Below are 23056 nucleotides of genomic sequence, written 5' to 3'. Positions count from 1 at the left end.
CCCCCCCCCCCCCCCCCCCCCCCCCCCCGTTCCGGCGTGTGCCATTACCGGGAAGAGTGGGCCACGTAGCCAGGCCCGCGTGAGGACCTGTGCAGGGGCGCTTTCCACACAGTCTGTAACAGACTGATGACCTTACACGACAATAAGGTCAGGAGGTATGTGCTGGTTGCTTCTGCGTCCCCTTCACTGGTCACACAGCATTCGGAGGGTCTGTGAGGGTGTTCTTGGTTGAAACTGACCTCCGATTCAGTAGACTGAGTCAGGCAGACGGCCCTTCCCAGCCTGGTTGGGCCTCGCTCCATCGGCTGATGGCCTGAATAGAACAAACAGGTGAAGGAGACAGAATTTCCTCTCTGCCTGACAGTCTTTGAGCTGCGACAGAAGTCTCCTGCCCTCAGACTTGGACTCGGGCTGGAATATACCATCAGCTCTTCCTCGGTCTGAACTTCTCGGCCTCTATAATCACACGAGCCAATTCCTTAAAATAAATCTCTTTACACACACCCTACGATTCTGTTCCCTGGAGAACCCTAATACATATATTTGCTTTGTCACTTGGACTGGGGTGTGTGTGTGTATGTGTGTGTGTGTGTGTGTGTGTTTACTATACATTATAGACAGGAGTGATTGAACCAGTGAGAACTAAAGAGAAAGTGTTAAGAAACGGAGGGCACCTGGGTGACTCCGTCAGTCGAAGGCCTGACTCTTGGTTTCGGCTCGGGTCATGATCTCAGGGTCGTGGGATCGGGCCCCGTGTCAGGCTCTGTGCTCAGCATGGAGTCTGCTGGAGATTCTCTCTCTCCCCCTCTGCCCCTCCCCTGACTCGTGTGCATGCGCTCTCTCTCTCTCTCTCTAAAAATAAATAAATAAATCTTTTTAAAAAGTGTTAAGAAATGGATATAAAGTTAGTTGCCATGGTGGAAAGGAATGTCAAAAGCACAGAATTACAGCCACTACCCAATATGAGTATTCCAGAGGGAGGGGTTGAGGTTAATTGTTTCCCCATATAGATACCCAGCTGTTCGAGCACCATTTGTTTAAAAGACCGTTCTTTCCTGATTAAATCACTTTGGCACCTCTGCTTCTCCTTTTCTTTTTTAATCAGGTTTACTGAGGTCTGATTTACATACAAGAAAACTCAGGCTTTATGACTGTAGAGTCTGATGAGCTGGCAAATGTACACCACTATTAAGACACACTACAGCTAAGATCCAGAACACTTCCATCACTCTCACGTTCCCTCCTCCTTCCCCAACACGCAGCTCTAGGCAACCACCAATCTGTTTTGTGTGTTGGTTCTGCCTTTCCTACAATGTCACCTACAGGAAACCACGTAGGACGCAGGCTCTCCCGTTCTCAAGACGCTTCTAAGATTGGTCCGGGTTGTTGCTCACGTCAGTAGTAAGTTCCTTTTTTATGGCTGAGTAGTATTCCGTTACATGGGTATACCACTGTTTATCCATCTACCAACTGATGGACTTTTGGGTTGGTTCTCTTTTTTGACCACTGTGAATAAAGCTGGTATCAACTCTGTTTGCATACAGATCAGATTCTTTTTTTATGCTAAGACTTTTTAAAAGTCAGAAAAGTTGGTATTAAAAAACATCAAGCAGGGGCGCCTGGGTAGCGCAGTCGTTAAAGCGTCTGCCTTCGGCTCAGGGCGTGATCCTGGCGTTCCGGGATCGAGCCCCACATCAGGCTCCTCCGCTATGAGCCTGCTTCTTCCTCTCCCACTCCCCCTGCTGTGTTCCCTCTCTCGCTGGCTGTCTGTCACATAAATAAATTAAAAAAATCTTAAAAAAAAAAAAAAAATCAAGCAGATTTTTTCAGTTCCTAGAAGGTTCTACAAGAACCATAAAAGTAGATACGCTACAATAATGCTCAGGGACTCTATTTAAAGACCAATCAAACCAATCATTAAAATATGATATACAAATCTTAGATTACTGATGATTTTTCAATTACAAAATTTTAAGGGCTCAAGGGATTATAGAAAGTTTGCAGGATACAAAGTTAATACACAGAAATCAACTAGTTTCCTATATACCAGCAATGAGCAAGTGGAATTTGAAATTAAAAACACAATTCCATTTATATTAGAACTCCCCAAAATAAAATATTTAGGTATAAATAACAAAATCTGTGCAATCTGTATGGAAAACTACTCCGTGTGTGTGGACAGAAAGACTCCATGTTTGTCAAGATACCAGATCCTCCCAGCTTAATCTACAGATTCAGTGCAATCCCAATCAAAATCCCAGGAAGTTATTTTGTTATTTTCAACAGTTTCTAAAGTTTGTACGTGAGGGAAAAGACCCAGAATAGACACCACAATACTGAAGAATAAAGCTGGAGGACTGACTACCCGACTTCAAGACTTATCACAAAGCCACAGTAATCAAGAGTATGTGGTATTGGCAAGAGAACAGAGAAAAGATCAGTGGAAAAGAACAGAGAGCCCAGAAATAGACCCCCCATAAATACAGTCGACTGGGCTGTAGCAAAAGCAATGCAATGCAGCAAAGACAGCCTGCCTCAATTACGAGTGCCGGGACAACCGGACAGCCACACGCAGAGATAAACACGGAGAAGAATCCTGACACAGTCCTTACTGCCTTCACAAAAATTAACTCAAAGCGGGGGCGCCTGGGTGGCTCAGTCATTAAGCGTCTGCCTTCAGCTCAGGTCATGATCCCCGGGTCCTGGGATTGAGCCCCGCATCAGGCTCCCTGCTCCATGGGAAGCCCGTTTCTCCCTCTCCCTCTGCCACTGCTTGTGTTCCCTCTCTCGCTGTCTCTCGCTCTGTCAAATAAATAAATAAAATCTTAAAAAGAAATTACCTCAAAGTGGATCACAGACCTAAATGTACGGTTCAAAACTATAAAACCCCTAGAAGATCATAGGAGAGAGCCCGGATGACCTTGGGGGTGGCGATGCCTTTTAGATACAGCACGGAAGACTTGACCCATGAGCGCAGTGACTGTCCACACGAAGACGGGTACGCGAATGCTCACTGCAGCTCTGTTCGGAGCAGCTACAAACTGAAAACAACCCAGAGGTCCTTCAACAAGGGCATGAACACACGAACCGTGGTGTCCTCGCTCAGCGGAAAACTACCCGGCAGTAAAGCAGACTGAGCCACTGATTCATGAATCGGTGCATGCAACACCGATGAGTCTCTCAGATACTGCAGCGAACAAAAGAACCCAGACACAGAAGAGTACATTCCACGTGACTCCACTTACAGGAAGTTTTCAAAAGACAGAAACAGGGACAGGAGGAAACTGGGTGATGGAGATATTCTGTTGTTTTGACAGCAACGGTGGTTACACAGGTGGATGTATTTGTCCACATTTGTCAACCTACATTTAAAAAGTGTGCACTTTACTGCATGTAAATTATGCTTCAATATATATGATTTCGAGAAAAAAAAATGTCAGCAGCCTTATTAAGTCCATCTCCAGAAGCTAAATCTTTCCAATGTGAACACCACGACCTAGCTCTCACCAGTTTCCACAATACAGGATGCAAACGTCAGCCCCAGAAGTCCTACAGACATTTACAGCGCGGGAGGAAGAGGGACGGCATTCTGGGGCCCAGTCCAGTCTCTGCTGAGTGGCCTGAGACATCACCTCAAGTCTCAGTCTCAGCTCCTCGCCCACAAAACCCCACCGACCGAGGTCTCTCTGCTAACCAGAGCTACTGAGAACATGAACACGATAACATATGAACTATTTGGTAAAATATTAAGCCACTCTCTTTGGACTAGGCCACTGGCCTTATTTATTTTCCCATCTTTATTGGGCCCTCAAATATTTGTATTCTATTAATACGACGTTATTTCTTATTACTCATACTTTCTACCAACCGCCAATTATCACCAAAGAAGTCTCTATGCTTTCAACTGATTTTATCATAATTACAACAATGGCTAATATGTTTTCAAAAGTGATAGCGTAAGGTCTTACGTATATTAATTTATTTAATCCTCACACTAACTGTGATAAAATTGGGGCAAAACCTTCAGGCAACTTGCCCAAGTCCACATAGCAAGTGCCTGTGAAGAGCTGGCGTTTCAGCCCAGGCAACTGATTGAAGAGCCCACTCTCCGACAGCCAGCCCCTGGCAGCCTCTAGAGGAGATATTCACGCACAGTTGCTTGGGTTTTGGTAGACACTCAGATTTTTATTACTTTATTTCTGAGAGAATTTGCTTCTTCTTGTCCGAATGACCAACTTCTGAGCGTTAAATCAAGTGACACGGACTTCATTAAGAAGTCCAAGAATGTTTCCAGTTTTATTTATTTATGCGACTGGCAAAAAGACCAGAAACTACCCACTTCTTTTCCAGCTTTGCAAACACTATATAAAGCAAAGAATTCACTGCAGTTCCCATCACTGTAGTCAACAGAAATTTGGAAAGTTTCTGTGAGTGGTCTCAACACTTACTCTGCGCCGTGTCTGCCTCTTCAGAGCTGGATTAAAACCCCCGCGGCAAAACAGACTTTCGCCTGACGCCACCAGCACTAGCGTTCATCTGTCTATAGAATTAGTTCATTTGTAATCAGTTAACCCCGAGAACGACATCTGACATATCCACATAAAAAGAAGTAATACACGGTCACGTGGCTGAAACAGAAGGTTAATGTGCATCCCGGGAGACCTGAATGAAAATTGAGCCCAAAGTTGGCCTTTGAAGTAAAGGAACTTCCCCCCTGGAGCTGGGCCCAGGGCATGGAGGGCTATCCGCTCACACTGGTCTCTTGGCCCCTGGTCCCTAAGCCCCACTGATATCTCCATGTAGATGGGCTCTTAGGGCACACATACCAGTCCCGTGTTCTCAAACTTCAAATTCTTAGAAGACAGGGAACATATCTCTTGTACCTTCTACCTTCCTCACAAGACTCAAGAATTTGCGGTATGGCATTTGACTCTGGAGTCCAAACGAGCGCTCATTTCTCAGAGTTGAGTTAATCTGAATAAACTATTTCAAGGGAAAATAAATGATGACAAATTTCACCACAATTAGTTAAAAAACCTGCATGGAGCTTTACCTCCGAAATATGACCAGACTCTAACCTCTTCCAGTCCCTCTAGTGCCCACCCCTCCCCCGCACCCTGGCCCAGCTGGCATGGGCTCTCACCTGCATGACTACAGCTGTCTCCAACCTGCCCTCTGTGCTTGAGCCCGTACAACCCATGTTCAACATGGCAGCCACAGGTATTTCCTAAGTCAGACCATGCCACTTCTCCGCTCAAAATCCTCTGATCGCTGGACTCATTTCCAGTTCTTACAGTGGCTGCTGACAAGCCCTACCTGATGGGACCCCACACTCTCATTTCTTCCATTGCCCCAGTCTCTTGCCCCACTCCAGCTGCAATGGCCCCCTTGCTGTTCATTGGCTCCCACTGCCTGGCCCGCATCCACTGTCCTCTGCCTAGACGTGCACACCGGGGGAAGTCCGGTGGCTCAACCCTGCACTTGCTTCTGATCTCTGCTCAGAGCTCACCTCATTGGCGAGGCTTCCCTGGTCACTCCACCTGCACTCCCCATCATCCAGACCTGCTTTTCCTCTGTGGCGTGTGTCATCACCTCCAATATTACACGTTCTTGGGCTTACTTGGTCACTGTCTGTCTGCACTAAAATATAAACTTGAGAAGGCAGGTGGCCTCAAGGCTTAGTACAGTCTTGGTATACAGTAGGTACTCAATAAAGAGCTGTTACCATAACAAAAAACAGATAAACACAACTGACCCTGATTTTATAATTTCCGAAACTCAGTGACGGGGAACGAAGAGTTCACAACAGTCCTCTTTCTACTTTTGAATATGCTTTAAAATCCCTTTATAGTAAGTTGAAAGAAAAATAAAATAGCTCGAGAAAGCACCCACACTCTGCTATGTGACCGCAGCCAGGAGACAGGATACAGAGAACAATGACAATAATGAAGAGGAAATGAACGAGTCAACTCTCCGGGCTGAGGAAAAGGGCCCGTGAGTGAGACCGAGCACCAAACACGGGCGAGATTCGGGGCTCCTCTTCCAGGGGAGCCGGACGCGCGGTGCGACTGCCTTTATCTTTACCGACGTTATGCACACACGTGTAGATGTGAAAGGACGAAATCATGCTGGGCAGTTTACCACAAACCACAGCAGCCCCTGTCCCTTCCCGCCACCCCCTCCCACCCTGTCGGCTGAATCGTGGGTGCTCCCCGCCCCCTCTGAAGAACAGGCTTCCGAGCCACCAATGGACTGGCTCTAGGTATGGGCCTCCCCCTCGGGGGCAGGTGGAAGCGTGGTGTCTCCTCCCTCCCCCGGCCCCTCACACACCCATGCCCCGCTCACCCCCACACCGTCTCCAGACAGGCACACCATCGTTTCCATTAGAGCAATATTCGATGTTTACATAAATTATTATCATCGTGCAAAGGCTGTTCACAGCTGAGCCTTGCAGAACACCGTAATTATTTCTCTTTTCCTGCACAACGGTCCATTTTCCCTGGAACTAATAACAGTCTTATGCTCTCATTTGCTTTGTGCTGCATGAACTCATCACTAATCCAGCCGCAGCCCTGCCAGCTGTCCACATCTCCTCTCCAGATGTTCCAGCCCATCAGGTGTCCTGTCAACTTCACCTTCCCCAAGAACTCTCTCCCGGGGGGATCTGCCCCGGACAGGTGAGCACGCTGGCCTCCCTACCTCCTCTCAGGAAAACCCCATCTCCTCTGGCTCTGTCCTTCTAGATTCATCACCTCATTTCGGGAGAGCAAGCCTGTCAGTCACTTCCTTAAAGTACGTGAGACGTGAACTTTTGGAGCATGTCTGAAAATATCTTTATTCTACTCTCCTTTGCGTGAGTATAGAGTTTGAGGTGGGAGATATTTTCCTTCAGAATTCTGAAAGCCACGCTCTCTTGCCTTCCACCTTCCAGAGTTGCTGTGGACAGGTCTCCAAGGCATTCTGCTCTGTTCTGTGATGACCTGCCGGTGGCCTGTTTTTATTCTTTTTCTAGAAGCTAGCACAATCTTCCTTGTCCCAGAGTTCTGAGATTTCACAACAATGTGCCTTGGAGTGGGTGTGCACAACTCTCTCTCCATCCGCACTCTCACTACCCAAATTCTGAAACCGATGGCCTCACATGCATTTCCAAATAAATCCCTTGTTTCCCAAACTCTCACTCGTTACTGTGGAAACTCGGCATCCCTCACTGTGCAAACCTGCTCCCCACACGGCAAGGACCCACACCGGGAGCTGAACAGACGGGGAGAGCAAAGGACACCTGCCTCTTCACCCGCAGGGCCGGCCACCTGGGGGGCCCCTTGCACACAAAGTTTTGGCTCTAGGAAATTCTCTTGCATTATTTTTTGGACTGCCTCATCCTATTTTCTCTCTTCGTTTTTACTGAAACACATTATTCAGCTGTCAGCCTCCTGATCTGATCCTTTCCTTTCCTTTTTTCTCTCACTTCCCATCTTTGCATTTAGGTGCACCTCCCCCAGCCACTCGACTGTATCTTTCACCCACCAACTGGGCTTTTTATTTCTGCCATTGTGTTTTTTATATCCAAGAGTTCTCTTTTTGGTTCTTCAAGTATTCCCCCCACTTTTTTTTTTTTTTAATACAGCAGGCCGCTCTTGTCTCTTGCATACAGCAGTTCCTTCTCTCTGTGTGTGTATCTTAGTGAGGGTCTGCTTGTTCAGTCCTCTTCCTGCACACCCTCCACGGCCCACAAGTGTGCGCTAAAGTCTTTACTTTCCAAATTAGAGGTGTCTTCACCTGTCCTTGGTTTTCTGTTTCTATCTAGTGGTAGGGCACCGGAAGAACTTGGAAGCTTTGAACCTTGGGGGGATGTTATTAAGTATGAGCTTCATTAGTGAGGGATCCACCTGAGCCTCCTTGCTGGGGACCCCCCGATGTCACTATTTTTAGGTCCTTTCTTCTGAGCTACTCACACTCCCCAAAGACTCTTCCACTCTCCTGCCTGAAGAGAGAAGTGCCAGCTGGTGGTGTTCTGGGAGCCACCGACTCTGCTCACTGCATCCCCCTGTGTTAGGCCTAGCAGCCGCCCCTCTCCCCGACCCAACTATGCCTGGCATTTCCCACTCCTCTCTGAAATATTTGTCAAGTTCTCTAAACAGTCACAGAAACCGCCACCTTGGCTAACTGCAGGAAGGACGGAGCTGCTGTGTCAGCTATCAGGAGGCCCATCTACTGGCAAGTGGCTGAAGAACCAGCAGCCCTGGCCACAGCCGCAGCCACACTAAGTAGGTGTGAAACCAACTGCTAGCTTCTGAAAAGAAAGAGACAATTAAAAAATCAAAAAGAAGATGTAAGTTGTGGGTTTTTTTAATGATAAACTAGCTGCATCTGCTTCAGCAGTATCATTAACCGGTCTCTCCTACACAAGCACACTCGAGCCTCGAGACCTTTCTAGAAGACAATCAACCCCAGCTGTGGTGATATGCAGTAATGGCCATAAACTGCAGGCCCGGTGTCGGCCATGAGACACGCTTCTCTTCCATGACCTATCCCTTCCTAGCTGGTATTCCCCGGGCTTCTACCCCAGCCACTCTGTCTACGACAGGGTGTCTCATCCCGGATGGCCCAGAACACCATGAACTCTACAAGCCTAAAACCCAAACGCCCCTCCACACCCACTCTAGCACTTTTCATCACAGGCACCGGCTCTGTCCTTCAAGCAGCCGAGTGAGAAACCTTGGTTACTCTAGTGTTTTTCCTTTCCCCTTCGCCACACCCCACAGAGTGCCACACACTGTGGGCTCCCCTGCTTGCTCTAATCTGATGACCCCACCACTCTCTCGGCCTCCGTCCCGAAGCCATTCTCCCTACAACGGCACTCACCTCGGTCTCCAGCTCCTCACACCCTGAACCCACATTCCCTGTTGTCCCTAGTGATACTTTTCTGAAACACGGACTTATCACATCCCACCCAAAATCTTGACCAACCCCTCACTGAAAATCAGGACAACAGCCCAAACTCTAGCCCTTCGATAAGAAACCTCTTTCTGGCCTTAGCTTCAGCCTCAATCCTCAAACCCCCTCTGGCAATGATCCAGAGACTTGCTGCCCCCCCCCCCAACATCCCATTCACTTCCATGTCTCCACATGCCCTGCGGCCTCCACTTGGAATGTTCTCTCCAACCTTTACTCGTCCTCTAAGGTCCCCAAATCCGTCCGTCGTCTCCACCATGGAAAACTCCAACACCAAGAAATAAACTTCACTCTTCCCCCCCTTTCTTTATTGTAAATAATTGTCTAGATGCTCCAGTCACGCTGCGTTATAATCAGCCTAACCTTATCACCGGCAGCTAGCCCGACTTGACATCTTGCAAATGATCAGAGGCTCAGTGGTTGCTGAACTGACGAAGCCAGCACACAGTAACAGCGAGCAGTATTGTGGGCCTGCAAATAAAAGCCCAAAGTCCTATAAACTAATCTGTAAGAAAACGAACCACCAAGCAATTCCATGCAGATGCGGTCTGAACGCACAGGAGCGCAGCCTTCCCGTAGCAATGAGCTAGGTGTGGGCTAACGCTATTGCGGTGCGCAGATTGCAACATGCAAGTGCATCAAACCCGCCCTTGTAACACCTCCATCCTACACAATGTGTGTCAACTCTACTTCAACTGAAAACAATGTCCTGACATCCCTGTGTGCTCTCCTTCTCCCCCCAGACCGCAGCCCTGACTCACACGCCCCACGCCAGGTGCTCACGGAGAAAGGGTTGCACTGTGTCCTGCGCGGGGGCAGGCGAGGGCCCGCTAAGCCGGTTCCCCGCCGCCCGCACCCACACTTTGGGGGGCAGTACTTCTAAAGGTGCGTCTGCATGCCCCCGTTCATCCCGGGCCTCCGGAGCCGGTCCAAGTGCAAGCATTGGGTAAATAATTTAATAAATCGCGGACACACTGTGGCTTGTTGTGCTCCGCGCCAGCGGAACCTCTGCTTGCGCCAATGGCTCGCCAATGATGCCCGGTGGCCAGGAGCCCGAGAGGGAGATGGAGGTACCTCTGTTAGTGGCCAGTGCACGGCTTCCTCGCGCGGGAGAGGCTGTCCCGCAGTTTCTGATTAGAGGATCCCTGGAGGGCCACCCCTTCAGGCCTTGCGGCCCCGCAGCGGCCGGCCTGGGGTCCCCCGGGGCGGGGCCGCGCAGCGCAAGCCGGCGGGAGGTGCCCACAGCCCTCCGGGAGGGCGGGGGTGGGCGGAGGGGTGGGGACGCCCGCCAAGCCCGGGGTTCCCCGCAGGGCCCTCGGAGCACTGCGGCGTGGGGACCGGCTCCGAGCACCGCGGAGCTCGCGTCCCCGCGCCCGCGGCACCCCACAAGGAGACCGGGAGCGCGCCTGCGGGGCGCCCCACCCGCCGCCGCCGCCCTCCAGCGCCGGGAGCCCTGGGACTCAGAGAGGGTGCGAGCCGGGCCAAGGTCACACAGCGGCCGGCACGGGGGCTCGGCCCGGGGCCGCGGCGGACCTACCGGCGGGCTGAGGGAGGGAGCCGGGACCCGCCCGCCGCCCGCGCCCTGTCCCGCGCGCCGCCCCGCGCCTCGCGCGCCTCTATTCACCTCACCTCACCTCGTCGTCTTCTTCGTCGCCGCCGCCGCCGCCGCCGCCCGCCGACCCTCCCGAGGCCCCCCTCCTCCGCCGGCCCCGCCCCCGGCGCTCGGAGCCCCGCCTCCCTCTCCACGTCTCGCGAGAAGTCGCGGCCCACGGAGGGGCCAAGGAGGCCGAGGGGCGCCCGCCCTCAACGCGCCTGCGCTCTCCGCACCCCGCCCCCGCCCTCCCCAGCCAGTGCCATGTGGCGCCGTATTTACGACCCGCGATCGGCCCCGCCCCCCGGCGCCAGGAGCCCGCCCCCTTTCCCAGCAGCCAATCCGGTTCTGCGAGCCGCGGCGTTGGCTCCTCCTCCAGCGAGTCCGCGCGAGGCGTGCGCGGGATGCGGCTTGGAGCCCGGCGCCGTCCCACTAACCTGCACTTACCGAGCGCCTGCTGTTTGCCCCGCTCGTTCGCGATCCCCCCGACCGCTGGCAGAGGATCGCGACGCTCCCCGGCCGCGGCCTGGGGCGGGTGACCGAACCTCTCCGAGGTTGTCCCAGGTCTGTCCAGAGGGTGGTGCCTTCACCTTGCGGGCAGGTAGCGAAGCGCTCCACGAAATGACCCTTTTTATTAGTTAGCATCGATGGGTTTTCTTCAACGGGGGTGAAATACGCATATGATAAAATTCACCGCCTTAACTATGTTTCATGCACATTCACATTTGTGCAGCCATCTCCACCAGCCACCCCCAGAATTTTTCCAATCCGTGATGGTTTCTCTGGTTCCTCGCAGTGGACCGTGGACTGCCTTCGGAGCAGAGGCTCTGTCCTCACTCCTTGCCCAGCGGCCAGTCAGCACGGAGTCCCCACCTGCTGGGTCCTGAGACACAGCAAGGCCCAGCCCTCCCGGAGCGGCTCTTCTAGCTAACACGTCCACCAACTGCTCCCTTCCATTGGATCGTCCCCTCCGTGTCAACCGTGGTCAGGCCTCTCCCTGCTTAAAAACAAAAACAAAACCAGTACCCTTTACCCCCTCCAGCTATCACCTTCTCAGCTAACACCTCAAAGCAGTGGGTCTCTCTACACAGCCTCCAGTTTCCCTACGTCCCGTTCACTCCACGCCCTGGGAAGAGGTCCCCTCCAGCAGGCAGGCGGTGCTAGTGCGAGGCAGGTCCACACAGGGAGGGCTGGCACAGGGTGGGATGGCATGGGGTGGGATGGCACAGGGCAGGTGCACATGGGGCAGGTGCGGGGGGGGCGGAATGGCACAGAGCAGGTGCACACGGGGCAGGTGCACACGGGGCAGGCGCAGGCGGGGCAGAATGGCATGGGGTGGGATGGCACAGGGCTGGTGCACACGGGGCAGGATGACATAGGGCGGGTGCACACAGGACAAGTGCACACGGGGCAGGTGCGGGGGTGGGCGGAATGGCACAGAGCAGGTGCACACAGGGCAGGTGCACACGGGGCAGGCGCAGGCAGGGCGGGATGGCATGGGGTGGGATGGCACAGGGCAGGTCCACATGGGGCAGGATGACATAGGGCAGATGCACACGGGACAAGTGCACATGGGGCAGGTGCGGGGGGGCGGAATAGCACAGAGCAGGTGCACACGGGGCAGGTGCACACGGGGCAGGCGCAGGCGGGGCGGAATGGCATGGGGTGGGATGGCACAGGGCAGGTGCACACGGGGCAGGATGACATAGGGCGGGTGCACACGGGGCAAGTGCACATGGGGCAGGTGCAGGGGGGCGGAATGGCACAGAGCAGGTGCACACGGGGCAGGAGCAGGCGGGGTGGAATGGCATGGGGCGGGATGGCACAGGGCTGGTGCACAGGGGGCAGGATGACATAGGGCAGGTGCACACGGGACAAGTGCACATGGGGCAGGTGCGGGGGGGGCGGAATGGCACAGAGCAGGTGCACACGGGGCAGGTGCACACGGGGCAGGCGCAGGCAGGGCGGGATGGCATGGGGTGGGATGGCACAGGGCAGGTCCACATGGGGCAGGATGACATAGGGCAGGTGCACACAGGGAGATGAGAAGGTAGTGGTTACATTCTAGTTCTTAAGTTGGTGGTAGATGATGGAAAGGTCATTTTACTAGCAGGATTCAAAATTTAAGGTATTTATTTCACCTGTTTTGTATGTGTCTTAGCTGCTCAGGCGGTCGTTACAAAGCACCACAGGCTGGGAGACTTAATCCCCAGAAACGGAATCTCTCTCAGTTCTGGAGGCTGGAAGTAGGAGGGCTGCTTCCTTCTGGGGCTGCGAGCGGCAGTCCGTCCCAGGCCTCTCTCTTGGGCTTGTTGGCCATCTTCTCTGTGTCTCTTCACATTACTTCCCTCTGCCTTTGTGTCCACACTTCCTCTTCTGTAAGGGCACAGTCACATTGGATGAGGGCCCACCCTAATGACCTCATGTTAACTTGATTTCCTTCTTAAAGGTCCTATCTTCAAATAAGTTCACGTTGGAGGTTCTAGCGGTTAGTAATCCAACATGGCCTTTTTTGGTGAGAACACAATTTAGTCCATAACAGTATTTATCAAAAACTATATAATAATAAACTGTTTTAAAATGTTATTTCCTTTTAAATATTGATAAGAATAGTTAAAATTTTAAGACGTGACAATGCCCAGTGCTGATGAAAATGCAGAGCCCGGGAGCTCTCCTACACGGCTGGGAGGAAGGTAAAATGGCCCGGCCCCTTGGAAAACGGTTGGGCGGTTTTGTAAAAAGTGAAAACATAAGTCCACCACGCAAGCCAGCAAACCCACTCCTAGGTATTTACCTAAGAGAGATGAAGACTTCTATTTGCACAAAAGCTGCACACGAGTATTTTTAGTGGCTTATTCGTAATTGCTCCAAACCGGAAACAACCCAAAACTCCTTCAACCAGCAAACGATCAGATAAACCGTGGGCCATCCACACGCTGGGTTACTAACTCAGCCACAGAAAACCACGCACACAGATGAACCCCAGCGTGCCACGCGTGGAGCCCACCTCAGAACAGCGCATACCCCGTGATTCCACTTAGATGATGTTCTGGACGAGGCAAAACTATAGGGACAGGTGCCTTCTGGGGCTTGGGGTTGGGGGAGGGGTGACTACACGGGGACAGGGGGAGGCTGGGGGAGGCTTTGGGGCTGATGACACTGTTCCAGATCTCGATTGCGGTGCTGGTGGTTAGATGGCTATGTTTGTCAAAACCTGTAAAACCTCCCATTCCAAAGGATAAATGTTGTGACGTGTAAGTTAAATATCTTCATTTAAAACACCTTCTTAAATGTAATTTTCTCCCAGCCAAGGTTTTCCTAATTATGAAGAAGTGGTGCACGATGAAGATGAAATCATTTTTTTAAAGATTTTATTTATTTATTCGACAGAGATAGAGACAGCCAGTGAGAGAGGGAACACAAGCAGGGGGAGTGGGAGAGGAAGAAGCAGGATCATAGCGGAGGAGCCCGATGTGGGGCTCGATCCCAGAACGCCGGGATCATGCCCTGAGCCGAAGGCAGACGCTTAACCGCTGTGCCACCCAGGCGCCCCTGAAGATGAAATCATTGAACCAGGGACCCTGTGTTCAGAGGTGCCTGATGAGTATTTCCTCTAGGCGAGCAATTCCCCAGCTATGTCTGGAAACAGTTGCCTACAGTGGGGGTTATGGGCGCCCCCGCGATAAGATAAAGGTGTCCCCCGGTCAAATAAGAGTGGGCCCAGGAAATGAAAGTTAAAATGTTTAATCACGGCCAGACTTCTCAGACCTCTGGCCAGGATACAGCAGGTTGTGGAGTTTCAGGGATTTCCCCTGGAGCTGCCCCGCATCTGGGAGGGTCGGTAAAGGTTTGTTTGGATTAAATGGAGATTCAGATGCCCAGGAACCACGATCTCACACAGCAAAGCCTCGCTGGGAATTTGAACAAAGCTCCCAGGCCATTTGGTGAGCGCCAGGACTCAGGCTCGGGAAGTGGGGCGAGGGTCTCAGCTGACAGGACCCAGAGCTGAGATGCAACCAGCCCTTCCCTTGCGGGGGAGGAGAAAAGGGGAGCAGCAGCGGAATGTGGCCAGGTCCCCTCTGGAGGTGATGACGTGGGCTAGAACCAGCTGCAGGTCGCGGTGGCCGAGCACCATGAACGTGTGGAATGCCGCTCAGGTGTTCACTGAAAATGGTTGGTTTTTGTCTTATGTCAGTTTCACCTCGATTAAAAAAAGCAAGCCAACCCCAAACCCAATTCTTAACCTTTGCTCTGACCTACATTCTTACCCCCTCGGACAGAGCTACGTATTCTCTCCTCGTTCACAGACGAGGTAGCAGAGGCTCAGAGAGGTGAAGCCACTAGCCAGAGACACACAGCAGTGTAAGTGGCAGAGTCAGGGCTCCAGAGGCTCCGGGGGGCACCTGCTAGGAGGGACCTGTGAGCAGGCCAGCTCCGCTCTGGAGGTGACGTTCATCTCCCACTCCTCCAGGCCCTGGGCGCCTTCAAGCTGGCGGACCCCAGCTGTCTGTCTGTCTGTGTCTCCACAGTAACTTGGTTGGCAGTGGCCCGCCTTCGGGGGCCCTGGGCCCCAGTGCAAAGGCTGCTCCCTCCCCAGGCTGACACAGCCTGGCTCAGTCCCGGTGTTTTGGCCTAAGTTACCTTGATGTCCCATGCCGCCTGCAACTATTTCTGGTTTCATAACCAGCATTGCCACAGGAACAAGAGAGAAGTGGCTGTGGCTCGGGCCAGGAAGTGTCATCTGCCTGTGATCGAGGCAGTGGCGAGATTCTGAGTGCTCACGGGGGCCCGATCAGTGCGAACGTCAATGAGGGAGAAATGAAAAAACAAAGCGGAGGTGTGAGGATATCTTTGCAGGCGAGAGGAAAACCCCCAGAGAGCGGATGCGTCTGCGCACGTGCACCCTTGCCCCACCGGGCTCACTGCAGTGTTGCTTTCCAATTGCTTACTGGGTGGCAGGGCCCTGGTCCTGGATGCTGGGGCGATTTCCCAGCACCTGTGCCACTTTAGCGGGTCTTCTAGCCTCTCTGAGCCCCCATGTCCTTACCTGGATGATGCTGGAAATGATAACGCTCACCTCCCGCAGAAGTTACGCATGAGAGAGTCAGTGTGTGCAGAGAGCTGGGCATTTGAGCAGGGAGACCAGCCGGGAGGCACTGTGGGGCCCGCTGCAGCATGGTGGGGGTGTAGGGGAGGGGGTGGGGGAAGAGGACCGGGGGATGAGGGCAGGCTTAGGACTGGCTGATGGGCGGAGGGGGCAGAGGAGTCAAGGGTGTGCCACCAACAGAGGTAGGAAACACCGGAGAACAGTCTAGGGGCACAAGCCTTGTGAACTTGGTGCTGTGCGTGCAGAGCGAGAAATGCATACCTGTCGGGGAGACAGAAGGATGCTTGCTTCTTGAACTCAGGGAAAAGGGGTGCTGGCTGGAGATGGGAGCATCAGAAGCGACCTCAGTGACTGGCAGCACCCCAGAGGTCTGGCCAAGCCCCATGCACCTCACCCCAAACCCAGTCCTGGCAAACCCTCTCCGCTGCCTTCTGCTTCACCCTCCTGGTTGCTGGAATGGCCAGTAGGGGACAAATGACCGACGCTCCATTTCATTCAAGGGGCAGCAGAAGCCCCCAGTTGGAAGGCAAGGGGGCCCCCAGGAGGGCCAGGGCGAGGCCACGGTGAGGCTCATGAAGCCGGAGGAGCACTGTCAGAGTGAAACCCAGCCCCCCAGTCCCACCTGCTAAGGCTGCCCTGGGGTATGGACAGGAAGCCTGGGGACCCTGGAGGGAGGAGAAGCCACTAGCCGAGTCATATGCAAGCCCTCGTGATCCACACACAGGCTGACCCATACAAACTCCGAAAGCACAAGCCAGCTCGGGGAATGCGTGACCCGTTTTTAGGAGGAAGCATGAGAGCGCTTAAACGTCCGGCCACCTGATGACTTCTGTCACCAGTGTGATCAGCGGCTTGTCCCTGCTTGCACACCTGCAAGCTCACTCCTCTGGGCAGCCCAGACTTCACACCGTCCTCTGCAGGAAAATACACCACCATTCCCCCGTGGCAGCCGCTTCCCTGCCCATCTTTCCCTGGGCTGGATTCTGGAATCGGCTCCCCGCCCCGCCCCCCTGCCCCTGTCCCTCTCCTCCTGCAGCAAAGGCTCGGAACAAGACGGTGCCGAACACGGGATGTTTCCAGAAGAGTTTGCAGGTTCAGCCTCTGTCCTGTAGAGGACGCCAGGACCCCGGGTGAGGTCACGGGACAGCGTCTGCACAGCAGCAGGTGGGGGCAATTCAGAAGTCTTCATGTGTCCTCTGTCAGAGCTCTAGTCCTCCGCAGGACCTGCTGGTTCTCTTAAAGTTGCTCGAATACCCACAGGTCCGCCCAGAGCCCTCCTTTGCTGCTCTCCTATCTCAGTCCGTTCGGGCTGCTGTAACAAGATCCCGCAGACCGGGAGGCTTAGAAACAACACACATTTATCGCTCACCGTCCTGCAGGCTGGAAGTCCAAGATCAAGGCGCCACATGGCCACTTTCTGGGGAAGGCCCTCGTCCCATCCGTGGCCAGCACCCTCTCGTTGTGTCCTCATGTGGGGGAGGGGACTGGGGAGGGCACTGGTCCCACCATCATCGTTGGGGGTCAGGATTTCAAAACAGGAATTTTGGGGGGACACAAACATTGAGGCCATAGCACCTCCTGAGTCTTGCTCAGGGCCTCTGAGGTTTACTGCATTACCTTATCAGAGCCAGCACCACCCATCTGCCCCAGGGCCTTTGCCCTTGCTCTGCTCCCCACCTGGGGCCTTCCTTGACCAGCCTCTCCAAAGTAGCCCACCCAGCACTCCGTCCCTGTAGCTGGTTTTCATCACAGTGCTTCCCGTTCATTCTCTGCCCCGACCTTCTCTAGAATGTGGGCCCCGTGAGGGAGGGTATGTGTCTGTCCAGTGGCTGCTGTGTCCTTGGCACATAGTGCTGGCTGGGGCTCCATTTGGCCCCCGGCCTCGGGCCCCCCTGGATTCCGTTTCCCTCCCTGACCCGCCTGGCACCTTTGCACCTCCTGGACCTCGGGTCACAGGCAGAGGAGAAAGCTGACTCTCTGAGCCTCAGAGCAAACCTTGCAGGAAGAGCTTTAACAAAGTCAAGGGTGGCACAGAGCTCCCTCCCTTCCTGGGAGGGGCCCCGTGGAAGCGACCGGGGCTGGCCTGCTCCCCACGCAGCACACAGGCAGCACTGACAAGGGCTCTAACTGGGGACGCAGAGCCCCAGAAACTTGGGGACAATCTGTCTGAGGAACAAAGAACCCTTTCCGAAGGTGAGGTCCTACCCCTTCCTCCCAGCCCCGCCCGCCCTCTCATCAGTGGCTTGGGCCTTGCAGACAAAGCACCGGTTTCTGTCTCTGTGTCTCGGGAATTCTTCGAGAACTAATTCACATCTGCCACATTTGCATATGTTATATAATTTCATATCGACATAAAAGCATATCATACATACTGTTCTATCCTCTATTTTTTTTCAGTTGGTGTATTTCAGAGAGCTGCCCACACCAGCATATAATGGAACCATGGCTGTTTTAAAAATAATTTCTTTTTTTTTTCTTTTTCACAGTAAGTCATACAGGAACACGGTAAAAATCCAAACGGGTAGAAAACAGACGCAGTGGAAAGGGGTCTGCTGCCCACGTGCCCTCTAAGCCCCTCCCTGTGCCCCGTTTCTAGGATTTCCCTCCACGGCTGTTCCACACAGCACACACAGGTGAGTGCAGACTCCCAGGTGTGTGCATGCTGTGTATACAGCACCCACAGGATCTTACCCAGTTTGCAAACGTTAAAGGACTCCCAACATTCCCATTCCTCGTCCATCAGCTTTCAGCCCACCGTCACCCAACAGCTGCGAGGCGCCAGGCTCCATGCAACAGTGAGACGTGCTCAGGTTTCTCCCTCGCTCAGGAACATGCTGTGGCTCCCTATTGCCCAGCATATCTGGCCTGGCTTCCAGGGGTGACAAGGGAAGAGGCCGCACACCCTGGGTTCAAATCCAGCTCAGCCACTTAGTCACAAGTACCCAGCGCTCCACGTCCCCAGGCCGATGACAGCCCCCAGAGACTTGCAGCGATAAAGTTTTACCCTCTCCCTTCCTTGACAGATGTTCGTTTTGGTGCCTGTGTTCCCTTGCCTCAGCTGGGTCCCGGCACGGGCACAGTGAAGCCCCTGGATGGCAGCTGCACGTGTGCCCCTTTGCACGTCTCCCAGCACGCCACGCTGGCTGTGGAGGGACCGGCTTCCCAGCACAGACATGCCCCAGGCCACGGCCCCCGCCCTGCACCTCCAACTCTGAGTGCAGTGCCTGCCCGCACCGCTCACTCACTCACCCCTTCATTCCACAGCCATGCCCCGGGCACCTGCTTCGGACCAGGGAGGACGCAGAGATGTAAGGCAGGGCCTGGTCCGAGGTGCTGAAGGTGAGCGGGGGAAAGACAGTCGTCACATGGTGTGTAAGGGCAGTGACAGAGGAGACCCTGAGTCCCTGGGCCAGCAGGTAAGGAGAGAGGCCTCCTGGGTGAGGACCAGAAGCTGGTGGGGAGGGTGGGGAGGGCTTCCAAGCAGAGGGGACAGTGTGAGCCACAGCAGGGAGGGGGGCGGGAGACGGGTGCCTGGGTGTGTGCATGTGCGTGTGCGTGTTTCTTTGTCCCAGGTGCCTTTGGCCCCCAGGCCTCGCCTGGGCCTTCAGCTGCAGCCTGTGGATGGTGTCGAAATGCACTTTGCTCTGAGTTTTGCACCAGTTTCCATTCTCTGCCCTGGGGCTCCTCTACTCCTGGGGATGGGGCGAGAATACTTGGGCCACTTGCGAGCACAGCCTAATGCAGGGCCACTGTACCCCAGGGTCCCCACCCCTGGCGCTCGGGGGTCTATTCCAGAGGCTTGCTTGGAAGCCCGGGGTCCTGGCAGACCGCGCCTCCCGCTGCCTACGGCAGCTCCACAGTGGTGCCAAGCCTGGTGGCTTTCCCTTCCTCCCAGTCTCACGTGCCCTGGCCTCTCCGCCCCCTAGCATCCCCTCCCAAAGAAGCCACCTGCACCCTAGTCTTGTGACAGCCTCTGCCACTGTGGGGACCTAAGGTGAGACACTTAATTTGGACGATTCGTGGGAAAACTGGGAAGAGCATGCACCCAGTCACGGAAGAGGACTTAGCTCCGAGGAGGCACGGGTAGGGGTGGATGTTTTTATCGTTCCCTTTATATAATTTCCTGTCTTTTTAAAGTGGTGAGATCACAGTGTGACCTTGATGTCACAGGTGCAAATCTGCAGTCACCTGAAACCGATGGGCCCAAAGACAACCCCTGGGGACACTCAGACGCTTGTGCAACTTTCCTCAGTCATTTTGGGTTCAAACTCAAGATGAGTTTGAAGCCAAATTCAAGATCCTCCCCCAGCTTCCCTCACCTGGGTTGACCCTGAGCTCAGGGGCCGCCGCGGCTGTCACAGGCTGGCATGGAGTGGGTGTGAACCTCTCCACCCTGGCTCTTCCTGGTCCTGTGTCCCCCCACCCCACGATGGCAAATTTCACGTGACCACTTGGCTGGGCCGCGGCACCCACATAGGTGGTCAAACACTACTCTGGATGTTTCTGTGGGGGTGTATTGGGGTGAGATTAACATGCAAATCAGCAGGTGTTCAGTAAAGCAGACGGCCCTCCGTAATGTGGGTGGGCCACATTCCATCATCCGAAGGCCAGAACAGAACAAAAGGCTGACCTTCCCTGAGCAGACAGTGCTTCCCGGGGCCTCCCCTGCTGGCCCACCCCACAGACCGTGGACTTGCCAAGCCTTCGCAATCGCACAAGCCAATTCCCTAAACTAAGTGTCTCCGCACACGCACACCCTCGTAGTTCTGTTTTGCTGGAAAACCCTGACTAATACACCCCCGTGAGGCTGGGGACCCCCCTCCCCCATTTAAGTACCTTCTCAGCCCTTTCTCAGGTGCATGGGCTGGTCCACAGGCTTCCAGTCCATGGCTCTCTTTTCCACCCAGCTCGAGACGGGGTGTAGAAAGCCCAGGAGTTCCTCCTGTACGCTCACGCCAGCCTACGAACAACTTGGGGGCTATGCCTGACCCCACGTCTCGTCCCGCCATGCTGTCGTTTCTAATCTGTTGACGTCACTCCACAAAAGTACCAGGGACTTCTCCAGCCACAACTGGCAGCTGCCTGGGCTTCCCCTCCCTATCAGTTAAGATGAGGTGCACTCACTCCTCTCTCAAGTTCGCATCTGGGGGTAGGATGTAATAATGGTGAGAGGCATCTCTGCTCCTTTCAGCTGCCCACCCCATCCTCCTGAGGGCGTGGCCTTTGTCCTCAAGGCCTCAAAGTGGTGGCTAGAGCTCCAGCCATCACATTCACATTCCAGGTAGTAGGATTGAGGAAGTGAAGGAGGAAAGAGGCATGAAGAACACCCGAATGATCCTTTGTGGTGAAAGTGCCTGGAAGCAGCTGCTTCTGGCTTATATCCTATCTGTCAGAACTCAGTCATGCGGCCATATGCAGCCGCCAAAGAGGCTGGGAGGTACAGTCCTTATTTGGGGAGCCATGTGACTAGCTAAAAATTGGGGGTTCTATTATCCTGGAAGAAAGTGAGCAGATATAGGGGGCAACCAGTAACTCTTGCCCTACCCAGGATCTGAGGCCAGGACGGGAAAGCAGAAGTCATCCCTGCCCTGAGGCTCAGCACTGCGCCGGGAAGGGGAGGTGGGCATCAGAGGGCGCTCAGGCTCAGCACTGTCCCCCGGGGAAGGGGAGATGGGCATCAGAGGGCGCCCAGGCTCAGCACTGTCCCCCGGGGAAGGGGAGGTGGGCATCAGAGGGCGCCCAGGCTCAGCACTGTCCCCCGGGGAAGGGGAGGTGGGCATCAGAGGGCGCCCAGGCTCAGCACTGTCCCCCGGGGAAGGGGAGGTGGGCATCAGAGGGCGCCCAGGCTCAGCACTGTCCCCCGGGGAAGGGGAGGTGGGCATCAGAGGGCACCCAGGCTCAGCACTGCCCTGGGGTAGGAGGTGGGCATCAGAGGGCACCCAGGCTCAGCACTGCCCCGGGGTAGGAGGTGGGCGTCAGAGGGCACCCAGGCTCAGCACTGCCCCGGGGTAGGAGGTGGGCATCAGAGGGCGCCCAGGCTCAGCACTGCCCCGGGGTAGGAGGTGGGCATCAGAGGGCCCCTGGCAGGCCTGCACACAAGGCAGCAGAACCCCCAAAGGTAAATGGGGGACTGACCTCCCACCTCCACGCACTCCTCCAGAAGGCCCCGAAAGGACAAGTCCCCAGCGGGTCCTCCCTGATGGCGGGTCTTACGACGAGAAGGGAGCCGGGCTGTGGCGCCCAGCCGTGCAGTTTGCACAACACGTATGGGGTGTCGACCCAGTGCCAGGCACCCACGGATCCGAGACAACCCGCTTTCCACTCAGTCCACGAGGCCACAGCACCACCTCCCCCGGACGTGCTACAAGCTGACTCCCCACCCATCGATTCCACCACGGGCTACACGTAGCATGGCTCCTGCCACGAGGGAGGTGGCTCCAGTCCCACGGCCTCCACACGGTGCCCCTGAGAGCCTGTCACGTGGGCAGTGGATTGACAGCCACAGCAAGCGCCGAGAGCAGAGCGGGAGGAAGCGACGCCCGGGCGCCCACGGACGGGGCTCGGGCTTTCCCAGACTTTTCTATCCCGATGAGACGGTAGAACCTTGGTTCCTGGGCTCGCAGTGCACATGGCTGTCTCCCAACTGCTGGCTGCAGTGTCTGCTGCACGGCATGTGGGAAGGGCCGTGAGAACACGGTGGGGGGTGCGGGGGTCACGGGAACGGAGGGTGCTCTCGTCCCCGACGCGGGCTGCGATGGGACGCCGCCATCTGCTGGGCCTCGTGGGGCGTGAGGGTTAATTTGAGCATCAACTTGGCCGGGCCACGGCATCCAGGGGTCAGGTCAAACACCAGTGTAAATGGTGCTGCGAAGGTGTTCTTCAGACGAGATTAACATCTCTACCAGCAAGGAGACTTCGGGTCCGCCAGAGGACCCTCCACAGCGCGGGTGGGCCTCGCCCAACCAGGGGAAGAGCGGCAGCGTTCCCCTGGAGCAGAAATGGCGGGGTGGAGGGATCCTAGACGAGCACCCACGACTGCGAATGACCCAGATGAGGTCTGAGGCTGCTCCTGAGGCATCCTTGAGAGGGGCTCTGACATTCCATCAAGGGCCTCCCTCTGAAGGGGGTTGGCGAGGCAGCCGCCGGCACAGAGAGCTGCAGAAAGCTGGCTGGCTGCCCCCGAAGGGTCCCTGCCAGGGATCCGTCTCGCAAACCCAGGCAGAGAGAGCCCTGTGGCTGGGGCCAGCCTCTCTGGCCTGCCCCCGCGTGCCTGGCCTGCAGGCTGACATCCTCACTGTGGCCTTCGTGGCAGCTTGGCGCTGCCCCGGGGCTTGCGGGGGGCATTGGGGGGCAGTGGGCTGTGGTGCCGACCTCCGCTATCTGTAGACCCTGGAGGGGTGGGGAGG

The 23056-nt window shown here is 54.9% G+C and overlaps 1 protein-coding gene across 5 annotated transcripts in view; it reads right to left on the bottom strand.

The window, feature by feature from the left end:
• The window catches only part of CHST12 (carbohydrate sulfotransferase 12), a 22868-nt gene extending 9956 nt beyond the window's left edge, over nt 1-12912 (bottom strand). The window contains exon 1 of one of the 5 annotated variants that reach the window (XM_040634689.1): nt 12685-12912. The gene's annotated coding sequence lies outside the window, so the exon portion shown is untranslated. Of the gene's footprint in view, nt 1-48; nt 209-10581; nt 10651-10990; nt 11013-12684 lie in introns of those variants that run through there. The other 4 variants (XM_040634688.1, XM_040634686.1, XM_040634690.1 and 1 more) reach the window with 4 other exon arrangements.
• Between the last annotated feature and the right edge of the window lie 10144 nt (nt 12913-23056).

This window comes from Ursus maritimus, unplaced genomic scaffold (assembly GCF_017311325.1).
Source record: "Ursus maritimus isolate PB19 unplaced genomic scaffold, ASM1731132v1 scaffold_2, whole genome shotgun sequence".
Lineage (NCBI taxonomy): Eukaryota > Metazoa > Chordata > Mammalia > Carnivora > Ursidae > Ursus > Ursus maritimus.
The sequence above is the reverse complement of the archived record's forward strand: the minus strand, read 5'-3'. Positions and strand labels throughout refer to the sequence as shown.